At 30.3% G+C, this 18,526-nt stretch overlaps 1 protein-coding gene and 1 long non-coding RNA gene across 4 annotated transcripts in view; one reads left to right on the forward strand and one right to left on the reverse strand.

The window, feature by feature from the left end:
• LOC116423452 overlaps positions 1–7,221 on the forward strand; it is a 22,202-nt gene extending 14,981 nt beyond the window's left edge. The window contains exon 2 of the long non-coding RNA XR_004234069.1: positions 7,115–7,221. This is a non-coding gene — a long non-coding RNA (uncharacterized LOC116423452). The remainder of the gene's footprint in view (positions 1–7,114) is intronic.
• The window catches only part of FAM172A (family with sequence similarity 172 member A), a 501,056-nt gene that overhangs the window by 290,801 nt on the left and 191,729 nt on the right, over positions 1–18,526 (reverse strand). The gene's annotated exons all lie outside the window — the stretch shown is intronic.

Raw genomic sequence — 18,526 nt, forward strand, 5'->3', positions numbered from 1 at the left:
TAGTATGCATATGTCTGTTTAAATGTCATTAATCTTTATGAATACAATTACAACCACAATTTACTAATTTATCTCTATAATTACATTTATAATTAGAACACAATAGATGTGAGTATATTTACATAAGGAACTGAGTTGAGAACAGCGAGTATGGCTTTCTTAGGTTCCACATTTAAATTCCTGTTGTCCTCAACACTACTGCCATGGGGAGTGGGAGTGGGGAGGGGTTTCATTTAAAATAAAGGAGAAGTGCCCAAACATTTCTGGGCTTCCTGTAATGCATTAAAATGTCTCTCAGCTTCTCTGTACACAGTGAAATGCTTGCTGAATGAAAAGCGGGGGAGGATGAATTTCTCCAGGTTCTGTATGTCTGATCTTTCAAAACCTTCAAAATCTATCCTTGATCTCAACAAACACAGCAGAGCACAATGTTATTTATGCATTCATTTATCTTTTCATCAAGGGTGGCTTATGTGGTCTTTACTGACTTTGGTTTCTCATCATCATCACAGATCAGCATCTGCATTGTGTGCACTTGTAACAGGGATAATGGATCTCACTTACAATACCTACAAACTCAGCTGAGAGCCGTGCAAAGCAAATGGCCATAAATGCACCCATCCTGGCCCAAGTCCTGATGAATAAAAATGAAGATCTTGTCAAATAATAAAGTGACAGGTTAATTTACAGCATGGAATAGTGTGAACGGGAAAGCGCTGCTTTTCCAATCTGTATGAACGGTGCCACCTATCTGCAGATTAGCAGAAAGCCTCAGATATACTAATTCAGAAATCAGGATAAACACATGTGATGTTGCTTAGTTTTGTAAATATCACAGGAATGGAATTGATGATAAAGGCAAAAGCAAGATTAGACACACACAGTTGCTTTCGAACCAAAAAAACAAGATTTTCAACAAAGAACTGCTATATCAAACAGTAATAAAGAGCCTCAAGCAGTTGTCTGTGCTCATGCCAGTTTCTATGCTTAATTCGGCTGCCCTGTGGTTCTTCGCTTTGACATTGAGATCTGCACGGCCACCAGAGATAATTATTTCAACCTTCAGGCCATCAGGCGTTCATTTTTGATCATGGATATGTAAGAGATTTTTTTTTTTTTTTTTTTGCTTCCCAAGACTGCCAAGTACATATCAATAGAAGGGTAAAATAAGAAAAAGTGGTTAGCATTTTCAGAAAACTTGAACATTAAATTATATAAATGGTAGTTACTCTGCTGAATAATGTAGACATTAAGTTTTCACAGAAAAATTAAATTAAATTTTCATGACTTTCAAATTATAATTTGTTAGTGAATGTATTATGAAATAATTACTCTTAACTTTGCAAAACTGCCATTACTCCATACCAGATAACTTATTTAAATGATTTTATATTTAAAAAAACAGACTTCACACATCTTTCTTGTGAAAACACAAAGAAATTCCAGAAATGCACTCATAAAAAATCCATAAACTGAATAAAATAACATAAGAACTTTAAATAATCTATTTTTGAAAATCAAATTCAAATCTTCAATCAATAATATATCCATCATTATGACATCCTATTAAGTGGGTCACTAAAAACCTCTAGATAATATATTTTAACTAATTCTACACAATGCACACTACTTAGATCAAAAAAGTTGAGTACAAAATCTTTGATCATTTACACACAAAACACTAAACATGTTTTATAGTTCAAAATAAGTTTTCTCCTTTTTCTTGATTTTTAATATAGCAGTTTTTATTTCTAACTTTATATGAAATAACACTCTAAAGGATAGTTTATCATATAACTAATATGTGAAAATATAACTTTGAAGACAACAAAAAATAGAAAAATACTAAATAAAATTCATCCAAATGAAACAATTTAGCAAAAACATTTGTATAAAAAGTTTTAGAAGAATATATTAGTATCCTATAAGAAATCTATGCTCAAAAAATATGTGCATAAAATGTCACTTAAATAGGGGACTAGACAAGTAGGGAAAAGCACAATGAATATGAATACGTGAAGGGGAAAAGTGACTTAAACGGAAAATCTATTCAAATAGCCATTTCTGTAACAAGAACAAAATGGCAACAGAGAAGAAACTAGTTCATGATCTAATAGCATTCTTGTTCACTTTTTGCAAAAGATTTTTAAAAGGGGAAAAAAAGAACTCCCAATTTAGGCTAAAATATATTTGAAACAGTTGAACTTAAAATCATTAAGTTTAAACTTTTAAATCTTTCCTTATCCTTAAAAAACCAAAACACTCATGGCTCCCAACACTGAAAGTGTTCTTAAGAGGTAGTATCTTTAACAGGTTTCTGCAACTGCTGTGACATATGCTCACTTTTTTTTTTAATTGAACACCAGAGTAAGTGACAAAAAAGCTAAGTTAACATCTTCCTCAGGAAGTGTAAACTTCCATATTCTAAATTCTACAGAATGCTAATTAAATATAAATCTAAAGAGAGGTTAGAGCACCACATCACCAGAACAGAATACTTAAAACTTAAAGTATATTATTTTTTATTTTATACCAAGTTCATATAACAAGAAGTCAAGCAGAAGTTAGCAGTGAAATACTGATACTTTGGTACATCCAAAATAAATATAAAACAATTAATCTGAACTATCTTGAATACAGAAAGCACTTATTAGAATCATAAAGGAAGGGAGGGAAAGAGGAAAAAAGAGAGAGAAAAGAATATTAGAAAACTAATGGCCATCTTCATTAAGAAAGAAAATAAGGCTTGACTTGCATTCAAAAGACATGTCTTCAAATATAGTCTGTACAGCTATGCACTAGCTATGTGGTTCTAGAAAAATCACATATCATCTCTAAGATTCCATTTCCAGAATTGTAGAGTTAATAACATCTGTACTGCCAAGCTCACAGAATAAGGTTATTAAAAGGAAAGCACTTTGTATGCCTTAAAATATTATGTAGATTTCATAGGATTTGGAACTGAGATATTGGAGATCAACGTTTCTAACCTTATTTTACAGATGAGTAAACTGAGGCCCAAAAATGCAATTTGGCCAAAGGGGCATAGATAATAAGTTTCAATCAGTAGTAGTAACAATAAAAGATAACAACCTATTAATTTTATAAGATAGATACTGTACCAGTTCATTAGATTTATAAATATAATTTAAACTAGAAAAATTATGAAGAAACTATTTCTATACAAAGTAAAAGAGATATATTTGCTAAATAAACTGTTAGTATGCTAATTATTTTTCCTTAAGAAATATGTGAAGATGGGGTCCAAATATTTAAAAATATACAAGTATTCAACATAACTAAATAAAAGATAAAGATTATATGAGATTTGTCATGAAAAGAAATAGAATTCCTAGAGGGCCTGTAACAGAATAAAATTTTAGTGTTGGCCCACATATGAAAGTTGCTTCCCCCCAAAAAAAGATAATATCAATAATCTAGCAAGAAGGTAAAAGAGAACTATTTTTTTCTTAGTAACTTCAATTATCTATTTTGTAAAGTAATGTGCCTCAGGTAATTCCAAGTTCTTACACAACTAAAGATAAGTAAACTGAAAATATAATTTTTCTTTTGCTTTTATATCTTCAGCAAGCAACAAAGAGCCTTGAACATGGTAGACATTTGATAAATGTTTTCTGAAATGAACTGAAAATGAACTATGAAAACTCAAACGACAGGAAATTAACATAAAATCATACGATAAACTATTCTATGATGAACTGTTCTTTTCTAACCTCAAAAGATTTAATAACCTTACAATTCTTACATGTATTCTATGTATTAAAGTATTACATGTATTACATGAATACAATGTAAATTCTGGATTTTAAAGATATAAAATAAATTTTTTGGTCCACATTCCTTTGTCCAACCAATCATTTTCACATGTAGTCATCATACACTGAGGGGAAAAGAGTATAATATAAGTAAGTACTGCAGGGTGTCCTAGGTATAAAGAAGAAGAGTCAGACATTCTAATCTTTTTTAAAATATAGGTCAAAGAACTACTTAACAATGAAGGACTTACTTCTTCATAATATTAATTGTTTTCATATTTGCAGTTCTAGATTGTGAGAAACATAGTCCCTTTGTAATTCCAAACTGCTTCCATATCACCATGCATGGGGTTTATAGTTCATCTATATTCCTGGGTATATTAGGACTATTAGAAAGTTTCAGTAACTTAGGGACATGGCTACAATTACCTGTGTCTTCTAATGATCACTGTCTGCTTTTCACACTTCTCTTCAGCACCTTAAGCAGCACTGTAGTAGCCCCCTGAAAGTTCCAAAAAATACTTTCTTACTATCTGAAATTGACATTGGTTTTTTGGTGCAGTTTTCTCTTTATAATCTTTCCTTTTATATATTCTATTATCTGAAATTTATATATACAGTTTACAAGCTTGTCAAAATAATCCCATAAGCAAGGTTACCCCAATAACCAATGAAATGTGGCAGGTAAGTATTTGTGATAATCATTAAAAAAATTTTCTCTAAATTAAAAAAAAAAACACCTCTTCTTATGGTTTCCAATACTAAATTTTAAATGTGCTTAGGTGCTAAGAATTTTAAATATAAAACACATATAACTCTTTCTATTTCTCAACACCTCCACACAATTTTTGACTTGTCTTGACCATTGGCATTGTTAAGTCTCAGGAATGGTAAGCCATGTTTAAAGGGAGACCTATTTTCACCCAGGAAGTCCTATTTAGTAAAAAATAATCTTTCCATTTTCTTCTCTCTCTTTGTCTAACCTAGGGACTTACATAGGTAAGTTTATTTCTGCTCAAATCTGAAAAGATGAAAGTGATGCTTTTAGATAAAAAACCTTTCTTAAGTCTATAATGTGGGTTAAGGTACTAATTTTTTAAAGTATAACTTGAAGGCTTATAATAAGTGATCCATAAAAGATCTTGGATTCTCATCTGATAAATGACTCCATTCTTTTTAGCATGCCTAAAACTAGTGGCACCTCTCATCCAAAGGCTATACCAGGGTCATCCCTAAGTGTCACTTATATTTTTAGGGTTGAATTTAAAAGCATCAGCTTTAAAGGAAGCTCCTAATGGAAACAGTCATTATCAACACATTATATCAATACTACAGGCTCTGTAATTCATCTGTCAGATTGCTACAGAGTGTGAGATGTTTGGTTACGAAATATGAAACAAAGAGTTCTTAAATTTGATACTTCAGAAATTACCTTACCAAAATGTAAAATCACATCAAGTATCATTATCTGGAATGCTTATCTGGATATCCTTTACCAAGGGGGCAGTTAGGAACAAGTTTTCACTGTAAGGGTTCTTTAGCTTGGATATTCAAGCACTATGACCACAGAAGTACAATGTTAAAATTGCTAAGGACTTTCCAAGACTATTAATTACTCTGGTCCTTTAGAACTTTTATTTTTCTTCATTTGAATTTGGGAGATAGAGGGGGTAGGTGGGCCATAAGCTTGCAATAGTGTCACATATTTTGCCCAAGGAACTCAGAGTAATTAAGCAGGTTCTAGGTTTCTAGTAACAAAGAATGGACACTAAGGTGAGATAATTTGGAAGGGGAAAAGGGCTGTTAATTTATAAATCAATAGATGTTTAAAGTGAGGACAAAATATAGCAACCACTTTGGTTTAACATGTCTTTCTTTAGGAGGATTGAAGAGTGGACTTGTTATTTTTATTGGTTGACAGAATGCTCTAGAGAGGAAATTCCCTCTTTAAAATGCAGACAGCTAAATTAATCATCTTAGAGAACTAATTAGAATACTGAGAAGGTAAGTGACTTGTCCAAGGTCAAACAGTCAGTATCTGCCACAGGGAAGACTTAAACTCAGATAAACCAAGCTTTTACATTGCCTCTCAAGTCACCACACTATACTGCCTTCTAACAGGAATACTGTAATAATAAAAGTTTTTTAAAATCACCTTTTTATGCCATCATATAATATTAACTATTTTAAAATTTTATTGTTTTGCTTTATATTTTTGAAAGTAGGCAGAATATTAAAAAAAGTTTAATGAAATATACTAACATATTTAGTATCTCTTTCCTGTAAAATAATTATATCGTCTCTTCCATAATCAATTTTCCAGAGGGATAAGATACAAAATGATGCAGAAAATATACGGGTCAGCATTTAGAGGCAGATGCCATGGACACATTCTAACTTTGTAACTTATGTGCAAATTGTGGGTCCTTTCAATACCTTAGGCAATTCAAAAGATTAAGTTATAGACCAATAACAGATCTGCATCTGCAATGGGAGTTTTCCACTCCTCAGAATTTCCTCAATGGATAAAATCAGGCTATGTGCCCTTCATTGAACAAGGCCTAGTGAGAGAGGGAATAGAAAACATGTATTTTTTTTCCTTGTCCACAATTGCCTGTATTCATTTAAGTGTATTTCTCAAATGAGAAAAAAAAACAAGCATTTTCAATTATGATGGTAGTAAACAGAATATTCAAATTTAGCAAGAATTACAGAACTTACATCCTTAATATATTTGAAGTATAACAGTACGTCAGTGATTTTTTAAATTATGCCATAAATCACAGTAAAATTAGCACTGAAAAAATACTAAAACATATTCTAAGCATTTTTCCAATAAAGAAAATGTAAAACAAATAAAAAACTCCAAAACAACACATCTAAGTTTCGTTACCTGTGACATGGAAAATAAAAAGAGTCAGTATAATTTAAAAGGGAAGGTAGCATGAAATGTAAAATGAAGTTATGTTCTGAACAGTTCATTTCACCAGTAGAATATTGTGGTACACCATTATTCTTTAAATTGGGAGGAAAAGGGCACACCATTAATGTATCGATGTGAACTGAAATTAACTATTTCCTAATTCTCAGAAGGATCTTCTCTTGTTTTATCACATTCCTAAGATTTTAGGAACCCTACACCAGATTTATTCTCATCACTATCTTGAGCAGCAATTCCATCCTCCTCCTGACCTCTGAAGCAAGAGAAACAGACATGACCCATCTGGAAAAAAAAAAAATGACAAGAGAAGCCAAAATGTTCATTAGCCCTACAGTGGTGAGTGACTTATTTGCAAATTAAATGTGGTTGTTTTTTGTTCTTGTTTCATTCTGGCTAGACTCTACAACTAATGACAGAGGCAGAAGGAGAAAGAAGTTGATCTCAGAGGCATAAGATACTTGTGGAAGTAGAAATTATCAATTTAGTAAGTACCACAAGCATACTGTGGAGCCATAAAAAATAGATTAGACCAAAAAAAGGTCAAATTCACCCTGCCCTTTTTAAGAAATATCTATAGCAGATACTTTGTTTCTTCATTTTCCAGACTTGTCATTTTATCAGTGTGGGTAAGTCCAGGTTTATAAACTTCTTCCCCTGATACAAAGAGGCCAATATTTCTTAAAGTTATACTTTAAATTGTTGGAGAACATTACATTAAATGGCATGTCTGTGATCAAACAGGTAGTATCCATTTGCCCTCTATCCTCTATATCATGTTATCTCTTTTGCTAACTTTTGAGGGTTTGAAGACACTCAGCTATGTGTGAGTTCCTGAGTATGCGACTTTGCTTGAAATAATTGATCCCATGTAAACTAACCACGACAATTCAAGGTTATATAGATATCCCTTCCCCTTTCCTATATTGCTAAAAGTAAATTGCTGGCCATGGATTCAAAATTAGAAGGGGAAAATATCATTATTGCTATATGTAATATGCTACCTGAATATATTCAATAATATGGAGAATTCAGACAAATAGAATGATCTCACCACTACTTTTGGAGCTACATTACATATTAGAAAAGGAATTAATGTAGAAATACTTCATAAGGATTGAATGAAATAGAAAAAAAGACATGGTATTTTTTTCATCAAAGAAGACAGTTTTCTTTTCATTGAAAATTAAGATGGCAGTAAATTAACTGTTGTTCATCTGAAGAGAGGTATTACATAGTTGTCAGAAAAGTATATATTAAGTGTTCAATAAATGTCGATTGGATAAATTATGAATGCTTTGTGTATAATACACAGCAGAGGGAAATCCTAATAAATTATCAAAAAGAGAGATATAAATCACACTTCTATATGGCAAAAGTAAAATGGCTATACTTATAGAAAGTCCCTCAGGATGTTAGGCAACGTTTTATTATCATAAATTCCATTGCTTCCTATGTTTTGTAACATTATTTAGAATTTTTAAAAATGCTACATGTATAAGAACAATCTATCACTCTTTAGCAAGAGAGGAGGAAAAATGAATAGAAAGTATGTGGATTGTTTGTTCTTCACTAAAAAAGGGTAAATAAAGCAGTCAGGGTTTGAGATAGGGTACAAAGAACGTTGCCATGGTTACATGCTTTCCCATATCAAATTAGAGCAGAATTTGTGTACTCAAGGTTTGTTGACAGCCTACATAGGCCATAAAAAGAATACAAGGCTAGAAGTTTGAAATCTAAATATATGCTGCAAAGTCTGTTGAGAGAAAGTTGGTTGAAGAAAGAGGCATCAGGAGAGCAACGGAGAGGTTTAGAGGATCAGATGCTATTTCAGAAAGGAGGAATTTTTCTTTTGGATATGATACATAAAAAGTCTCTTCAAGTTTAAGTTTCTTCATAATAACAAGATATTCTCATCCTAGCATCCAACTAACTTATTAGGAAGATTCATTCTTCTTGGCATATAAGTAGGAACAGCAGTTACCACCTGCCCCATAGTGGAGATGTCAATATTCAATATTGAATATTGACATCTTCAAAAGAACAGAAAAAGGGTCAGTTACTCTTAAACAAGGGCAAGGTAATACTCTTAAACAAGGGCAAGGTAATACTTACTTGCACACCTGCCCTTATTATTTTTTATGAGTTATTTAGCACAGAGTGAATTCTCTTTAGGATATGTGGAGAATTCATATTGAATTTAAAAGCCCCTTGGAAACTAGCATGGTCAGGTGTATAATCAAGGTACTGCCTAATCTGTTTGCAAAAGGTGGCACTCATTTGCTGAGCATTGTCTTCATATGTATAAAATATAATGTGTGTGCATGTGTGTGTAATTTAATTTTTAGTCTTGTTGATGATATATATGGTTGCTTTCTTTGTACATATATTTTAGATGCAAAGAAAATGACTTTCTGCAATAAATTGTATCTAATGAAAACAATTTTGTAGGTATTATTCTATGATCAATTAAATTAAGGAGACATTTCCTATAACTTACAACAATTTTTTCTTTGAGTCCTGTGACTTTTATCTTACTAGACAACTTTGGATGTAGAAATTACCTACAATAATATATGTAACCTATTTATAATCTATAGTATTATATATGTAAGTGATTTACAAATAGTCATATAGCTAGAATAAATTAAAAAACTTGAATATGTCTTTTGACCTCATAATATTTTCTTTCATAGGAAAGTGACAGAAAATCACTGTAGAATAAGAAATGATGAAAACTAACAGAGGAAAAGGCAAGGAAAATCAAGAGAATAATACACGCTAAATGCAATCCAATAAAGACAATAACCTTAAAAAAAAAAAAGTTATGTTCTTAGTACTTATAAGGACTGACACATTCAATACAAACTTCAATACAAGCTTTGAATTGGTATGGAATCTGACATACTGATTTCTGGCTAATGCACTGAAAACAGAAAATTGTTGAGAATATTTCTCACTATCTCTCACAATGTGTGTTTTTCAATCATTTTCCTTTCAGTACTAGACTTTCAGTAGAACTAGACTTAATACTCCTTTATTGACTGACCAATTATGCTCTCTTCAAGGGAATCTGAACTACACTGAAGAAGATGCTCTTTATTATAAGAGAACAGTACAAAAATAAGAAACATGTAAAGAAAGGGGGAGGAAAAGATAGAAATAAAGCAAATAATCATGAAATGATTAATAATAATGGAAATCATTGGGATCAATCATTTTTCAGATGAGGAAACTGAAAAATCAACAAATGAAGTAAAGAACTGGAAAAATGAAGACTGTCCTCACAGATACCTTTGATTTCAAGTTTTATGAGATGAGTTTCAAATGCATTTACATATATATATATATATACATACACATATACACAAATATATATATACACACACACATTCACACATACATATATACATACATACAAACACAAAGGTTAGATTACAATTATGTACATTGAAGTAAATAGTAAAAAAATGATATTCAATCATATATTAACTCTAGGACTGTAAACTATGGTGACTTGGGAAGAATGATAAATCTGTATCAGAAATATCATTAGGAACAAAAATGTCTAATATAACTGAAATCCCTTTCATTTGTAGAAGATACAAGTAGTGGAACTGATTTCTCTATAGAACTAATAATTTCTATGAGATATCAATGGTATAGTGGCTAAAATGTTGGGACTGGAATCAGAAAGACAAATGCAGCCTCGGATATTTGTCAGCTGTGTGAACCTTGGCAAGACACTTGCCCTATCTGCCACAGGATCTTTAATTGCAAAGTAGGAATAATAATAATAATAATAATAATAATAGCACCTGCCTCTCAGGATTGTTGTGAGGATCAAATAAGATAACTGTAAAGTGATTAGCCCAATACCCAATTAATAGTAAGTGCTATATAAATGTGAGCTATTATTATTATTAATAATAATATTATTAGATCCAGTCATATTCAGAAGATGGAAGGTAAGATTGCCCTAGTTTCACAACTTTGTGAATGCATATAGCAGAAAGTTGAACCACCTGAATGAACTTCAAGTTCAAAATATTGACATTATAAGCACAGATTTAGATCGCTCTAACTTTCTCTAATCTAAATCATAGTTCATAATCTGGAATAAGTAGTGGCAGTAGGTCCTTTTCCTTCTTTGACTCACGATTCTATCTATACTGCATGCTTCTAACTTTGCGCCTTATCTCAGCCCCACTACATCAACCCTGTCCAATTCCTAACTATGTCACCTGGTCAGGAATGTTTATTAGCTCACCGAAACAGAGGTTTTAGAATTGGAAGGCATTCAAGAACCACTTGGAGAACTCAAAACAAATATGCATATTGGATAAATTGGGAGTGAAAGTGCAAAGTCAGTACTGTATGTATTTTGACTTAAAAGTTGACAAAAGACTATGAGAGTGTTAAACAAAATACATTTGTTTTGATTTCCAATCATCATTCATTTTAGTTCAGTGCCATGGTGCCAAACTGAAATATATACACCTATGTTTGTGACATTCCTTTAAAAAGGAGTTTTCATTTAAAAAAATAAAGGTGAGAAAGAGAGAATATTCTTGCAAAAATCAGTAAACATCAAATTCGTTGAGGAATGATTTTAGCAGTGATATTAAAGTAAGAACCCATTGTCTTCTTAATCCAAATTCATGTCATGCTGTCTTTCCCATACTTTGCTTCAAAGAAAAGTTCATAAGCAAAGGTTTTGAAACAGAATCATTCAAAGTTTAAGTTATATAATAGACAATTAAGCAAAAACTATTTTTCAACAGTGGTTGAACATCCCTTTATTCCCCTATTTCAAAGCCAATTAATTTTCAGTAATTCTTTGCAAAAACCTCATCTTCAATAGATTATGTAAGAGATCATTTGCCATGTTCTAGTAAACCTGATATTTGAAAGCATTTTAAACTATCCCTATACAAATTATATTTTTGTGCTACTGTTCAGTGCACAATGTATTACAGTAATGAATCTGTAGAAGAAAGACATTTGTTACTTTGTTTCTGTTCAATTCTAAACCTAATGAATGAGAAGAATCCAATACAGGGAAAAACAATGATCTTGATGAGAAAAGAATTTGTTGTTGTTGTTTTTCCTAGTAATCCTCTAGCTATTCTCCAGATTTAAATAGCCAGCAGAGGGAGCACTATGAAGTTTTAAAGTGTTCTATCCAAGGATTTCTAGTTATTTCATCCCAAATATTTCTCTCTAGTAATACCCTGAATGACACAAATAATTGCCTTTATAAGCCATAAGCACATATTATTTTACTTCAAAGAAATTTACCTTCTCTCTACTTCAACCTTCCAATACATGAAAAAATCACTCCAAAACAAGGAACTAGAATAATAAAGACGACATGCATCAGAGTTCCTTGATTTGTGATCTCTTTTGGGATCTTATAAATGGAGACTCAAGATTCCAAAAAAGTAAATCTAATCTTTTCTAGGTTGACTAAAAATTCTCAGAAATAAACAAGGAGAATTAGTAACGAGAAGGGTTAATGAGTAAGAAAGCATTTTTTTTTTTTTTGCCCTTAACCTGATGTGGCAGTACTACCAGTTAGATCAGATGAAGCTACCTACACACACACACACACACACACACACACATACACACACACACACACATACACACACACAAAATCAGGAACTTCAGTGAGTACTATATCTTAGTTATATATCTGCCAGAACATGCATTTTTATGGGCCCAGAAATGAGATATAAAAAATTATCACCAAAAAGTATCTTAGGTTGAGACGTCAAAGTTATCTAATTTCAAGCAGTTCTTAGCCAGTGACTCATTTACAGATATTTCATTTCTCATAGCACCAAAAAAAAAAAAATCAAGCTTCCTTTTTAACAGTATAACTTCTTAAATACTAATTATTATTTTTCTGGGAACAAGAGGTCTAATAAAATACAAAGGCATTTGGAATTTGTGCTTCATTTATATGAAGTTAGGAAATCCTACAATGTCAAGCTTATATGTGAACATTCTTAGTATTCCCTAGATAAGAATGAACATTATTTACACTAGGATATTATCTGTGGTTTGAACATGTCTAGTCATTGCTAAAGTCAAAATTGTATTAATTAATTTTTAACATGAAAGTATTCCTTTTCCATATTTATAAATAACATTAATGCCTGATGAGTATACTGTAATAAAGTCATAATTTTAATTATACATGTATATATATTTGTGTGTATGTATATACATATATTGCTCAGACATACGTAACTGGAATGATGATGGAAAAATATAGCTCTTGATCAATATTAAGTGTCGCCTTATTTGATTAATATATTCAAATTTTACTTATATTTTAACTAAAATCGACAATTTACATTTTCTACTCTTTGGTTCTAAATGTTACATTCATTTAGTAAGGAAATATTTTTAAAATTGGGAGATATGTTGTGGAATTAAAGTCCCAGATATATGAGTTTTATATGTAACAGATAATTTTACAATAATAAGATGAAAGAGGCAAGGAAAGATAGCAGTTTTTCTCAAAAAGTTCTGTAGGATTTATCGAACTAAAAATTCAATGAGTTAACAATGTGCTATGCAACCAAAGTTAATATAATATTTTGTTGCATTAGAAGTGACAGAGCTTCCAAGAATAAGGTGATAATAGCCCCACTCTATTTAGTCTGTGGATTTAGGTGTTCCATTTTAGAAAATCCATTGACTAATTAGATAACATACAAAATAGGGCAACAAAGATATCAAATTGTATGAGAATTCATGGATGATGATGATGAAGATGATGAGTTATATAACGATTAAAGATTTGCAAATCACTTCACAAATATCTCATTTTATCCTCATAAAAACTCTGGGAGACAGGTGTTAATTATATTCTTCATTTTACAGGTGAGGATACTGAGGCAGACAAAAATTAAATCACTTGTTAGTGTCACATAGATATTTATTGGCTCAAGCAATTTGGGTTTTCTTGACTCCAGGTCTAGCATCTATTGTCATATGAGGCTCAGGTAAAGGAAATAGTGTTGCTTAGTATGGAGAAATGATGGCTCAGAGAAATCTAGAAGCCATTTTCAAATATATAAAAGACTGATATATGGAAGAAGGTCTGGGTTTGATTTTTTTTTTTTTTTTTTTTTTTTTGGCCACAAAGAGAAAAGGCAGGAGGCAGTATATAAAAGTTCCCAAGTGGGCAATTAAGGCTTGAAGAAAAAACTTCATTATTAGAGCTATTCAAAAATCTCTTTGAATGGAGTGAGCTCCTCCTCTTTTAAAGTTTTCACAGAAAGTTTGGATGATCACTTTTCCAGAAAGTTGTAGTAGGGATTTCATTACAGGTGTGTATCGGACTAGATGGCCACTAGCTCTAAAATTCAATGATTAAATTATAAATGTGTAAATTTAGAAATATATTTTTAAAATATTAAATTTGAAGGAGAAAAAAATTCACGAGTAATATTATTATATTAACAAAAACATTATTTATGATACTAAATATTTTTCCATTGGGTTATTGTATAAAAGAGGCATAGACTAAAACTCAAAAGATCTGAAATCTATTCCTGGCCCTGCTGCATATTAACTATGACTTGGAGTAAAGTCCCTTGACACTTAGACCTCAAGTTTCCTCACTAAAAAAAATGCCACAATAATGTCTACCTCAAATGATTTACAGGAAGAGCAAAAGTAAAAAACTAAATTACATGAAAGGATAAACTAAGCTATAAAATACAATACAAATATAACTATTATATGTAACTAATCTCAATTTTGAATTTTTGTAGCATCTAGGTTATTATTGTGCTTAATAAATGCTTTCCTATAAGTACAGTGATACATTCATAAAAAAAGATTAGAAGAAAAAAGTAAAAGAAAATAAACTCTAAAGTGAAGAGATTTTTAAAAAAGAATACTTAATTACTCAGAATTTTGATCCAATTAATTGTATTACCCACCATTCACCAATATTCACTAATGGTCATTTTCTAACTGAGAAATATGAATAAATGAAAAGTATGAATAAATACTGATATGTCAATCAATCAATTAATAAGTCAACCACATTTATTAAATGCTTTCTGTGTAACAGGAACTGTGTGTGCTAGGTCACAGGATTAATTGCAAAGAATTTCTTTGATTGTGTATAATGAATGTATGTATTTCTTTGAATGTATATATTTTTGACTATGTATTTAAAACAATACAAATAAAATTTGATATTATACTTAAGTATATGTCAAAGATATTTCTGAACAAGGATCTTAACTATTTCAATTCACCTTAGGATATTAACATAAAATATAAAATATTATTTTAAGCTCCTCTTGAGAGTTTTATCAAAGTACAAGATACATAAAGAGGGCAAAAGTTGGAATAATTTTGAGCTATAAAAAGGGATTTTACCCTACTATGGAGATCTTGGAATTCAACACAGAGTTCTCAATTGTGTGAGAGAATTTTTGATAAAGACCACTTTTCAAATAAGTTTAAGAAAAAATATTTTAAAAAAGACAAGAAAAAGCTATTTTCTACTGTCTTCATTGTGGTTTTAACCAATGAAATAACTGCAAAAAGCATATTTTTAGAAATTTCAGGATATTTTGTAAACTGACAATATTAATAAAGATTAATTCTAATGTCAAAACCTCCAGTATACACTATTAAGTAAATCCTAATTTGAGGTTGCAATTCTTAAATATATTTTTTTTGGTCTCATATGAAAAATCTTCATGCTTTTAAAGCCGTCTTAAAAAAAAAAAAAAAACTGCGCCACATACTTATTGTCAGGACTATATAAGCCTCAAAAATATTTGGAGGAAAAAAATTGTTAGGAATTTATTTTAGTACAATCCTACTTAGAATACCTGAGATCTGAAGTCCAAAATATCAAGGTTAAGAAACAAGAATCTTCCTGAAAATAAAATGAAAATGAAAGCACAAGAGAGTTGTGTGTGGCAGTTTTGTTTTAGTTAAAAGAAGGTTGTTACAGCATTGGGAACAGAACTTGCAAGTAGTAAACATAATCATTATTTTTTATATCTTGAAGATACAATAACAAAAGACAACAGTCTTTAGAGAAGGATTATTTAATGATAATGACAACCCATATATCACTACTGAGCTTCTGAATAATAATGAATGCTTTCCCAATGACCTATTTCAATGCTTGGTACAAGTTCATGATAACACACACTTAATTATATAAAAAGAAAATTTCATGTAAAGGTTACTTTTTAAACTGATTTTCTTACTAAACTGAAATATGATGAAAAATCAAAATCATTCAAATACTTTTATATAAGGTATGCTCCTTACTAAGTTTTCTTTTCTCAACTAAAGATGTCTAAGCATTAAATTATATACTTCTATAATGTAGGAAAAACTCTGTAAACTTTATCAGCTTCAGAATTATGGTAGCAGGTACAAAGAATAACATTCTCTCTAACAAAACATTTTTTTACTTTCGCACTATGGCTTTTTACTTTCGCACTATGGCCACCTGTACCCCCTACTGCCCATACATGCCTTTCATTTTGACAGAATAAAATATCAAGCCTCAAATGAAGACTAAGTGATGTCAATTGTTCAAAGGAATTAAGTTGAAGATAAAGGTAAACTGATGTGACTGAAGATTTATTAAACTTCTCATCTGATGAAATATCTATATTATATTAACACAGAATATTGAAAAAATATATAAAAGAAACAATACAAACACACTGGAACTACATTTGAAGGCATGCTTTATGGCTAATTTTAAAATTATCAAAACCTTATTTTTATTTTCACAATTTTAAAGTTACTGAATTACAATTATTTGTGAAGAGAAAAAAATTTCTGGACGTTTGGTCATACAAATTCATGTAAAAATGCAGAGGATTTATTTGTGTATTACTAAATGTGCAGAAGACTGTGGCACATTGCATTGTTTTTACATTATTTCAGTAGCTCATGAAATTGACAAATCAAATTTTAAAATACCAACGCTTCAAATAAAATAAATTACAAAAGAAAACTTTGGGACAATAATTTATTTTGTAAAATATGTTAAAATAAAATTACATGTATCAGTGCTTATTACTTGCAAGTTGTTCTTTATTACTTACTCTGTAATAAAAATACATTTCCCATAGGCATCAATTACTTAAGCATGTAATCTTTCATGGACCTTAAACAACACATCTGAAACAAAAGGAAAATTACCAAAGACTTTCAAAAATGCTTTCTAAGGAAGTGAACCTATAAAGGCTCTTTTCTCCTTTTCTTTTTCTTTTTAAATCCAGGGTTATGTTACTCTATATGATATTTATAATGTTTTTAAAGAAAAGTCTGATTATAATTTCTAAACTAATTTTAGCAACTTTAAAAAGACATACAAGTATTGTACTGGATATAAGACTTAATAGTAGTAGTGATGATGATGATGATGATGATAATAAGCAAATATTTTATTATAAGTCTATAAGGATTTTAGTAACAGAAGATCCTGCCTTATTTTTAGTAAAACATACTTGATGTGATTTTAATAAAAAAATTATAACTACTATTCAGATATATGTTTGGTTTTATGATTTGTAAAAAGGAAAGAGATCCATTTCCAAATGTGCAAACAAAAATTATAAAGTATAGGGGAAAATCTTAGTTTATTTTAAAACTACTAGGAATAACATAATATTTCATATTCTGTGTCCTCAAAAGCCATATTTGCTGCAATTTTCTAATTGCTACCATAAACAAGCACAAAACATTTTCCAATAGCTTCAGAAATATGTGTGTGTATTCTGCTCTTTTGAACATCTATAAAACATAAAAAAATTTAATGTTGAAATGATACATGAATACCCATTCAGAAGACCATCAAAATTTACTGTGTGTGATAATGCTGAGGAAATTCTATAGGCTTAACATTTTACAGCAAATTCTCCTACTGTTGTTTAACATAACTGCATGTTTTCAGGGAATGAAATTGTTTTGACCATAAATACATACTTAAAACTATTTACTAGCAACATTAACTTCTATGCATGTAAACAGAGAATGCAGTGATACACGCCAATAAAAGTCAAAGCAGATTTTGCATTATTTAGTGTAAGAAAATAACTAAGGCATATGGTTTTTATAACTACTTTATTCTATGGAAAAATATTTAGAATAACAATGTATTAGATTTCACAATTTAAAATTAAACACTGAAATATATGATTGTTTCTTGTTATATGAAGTATTTATAGTTAATAAAATTTTTTAAGTATGAAAAATAAGTGCAGAAGATAATTTACTTGAGATACTTATATAATTTTTTTTTCAATTTGGTATCACATTTTGGTAGAGCAATAATATGTTAATGACCAGAAGATGGTTTAAAAATGAAGATTTCTGTTCTTTAGAAAATCAAGGTGAACTGAATAAAAACTATTCCATTAAAGAAAAAAATAGAAAAAAATTTGAAAATTGTTTGTATGCCAAATTGCATTTTTTTCAATAAAATGAGTATGGCAAAGAAAAGTTCACCTTTATTTTATTTTGTTAACTGTGTGTCATTACATGAAATTTTTTTCTACATAAATTATAAAAATAACGTTTGTAATCTATGAGCTTTTTCTTTACATTTAAGTATGTGAAAATTTGCATTCTTATATATTATCCTCTTCTCTTTGATCTTCCTCAATACTCAGATCACTGTTAACTATTCTGGGTGGTCTCCCATCAGGATTCAGTGATCAGTGTCTTTCTCTATTGGTTGCCTTCTAGGGATTCCTATCAGCTGTATTCTTACATGCATCTGACAACTTTATTAGCTCAC

Source organism: Sarcophilus harrisii, chromosome 1 (assembly GCF_902635505.1).
Source record: "Sarcophilus harrisii chromosome 1, mSarHar1.11, whole genome shotgun sequence".
Taxonomy (NCBI): domain Eukaryota; kingdom Metazoa; phylum Chordata; class Mammalia; order Dasyuromorphia; family Dasyuridae; genus Sarcophilus; species Sarcophilus harrisii.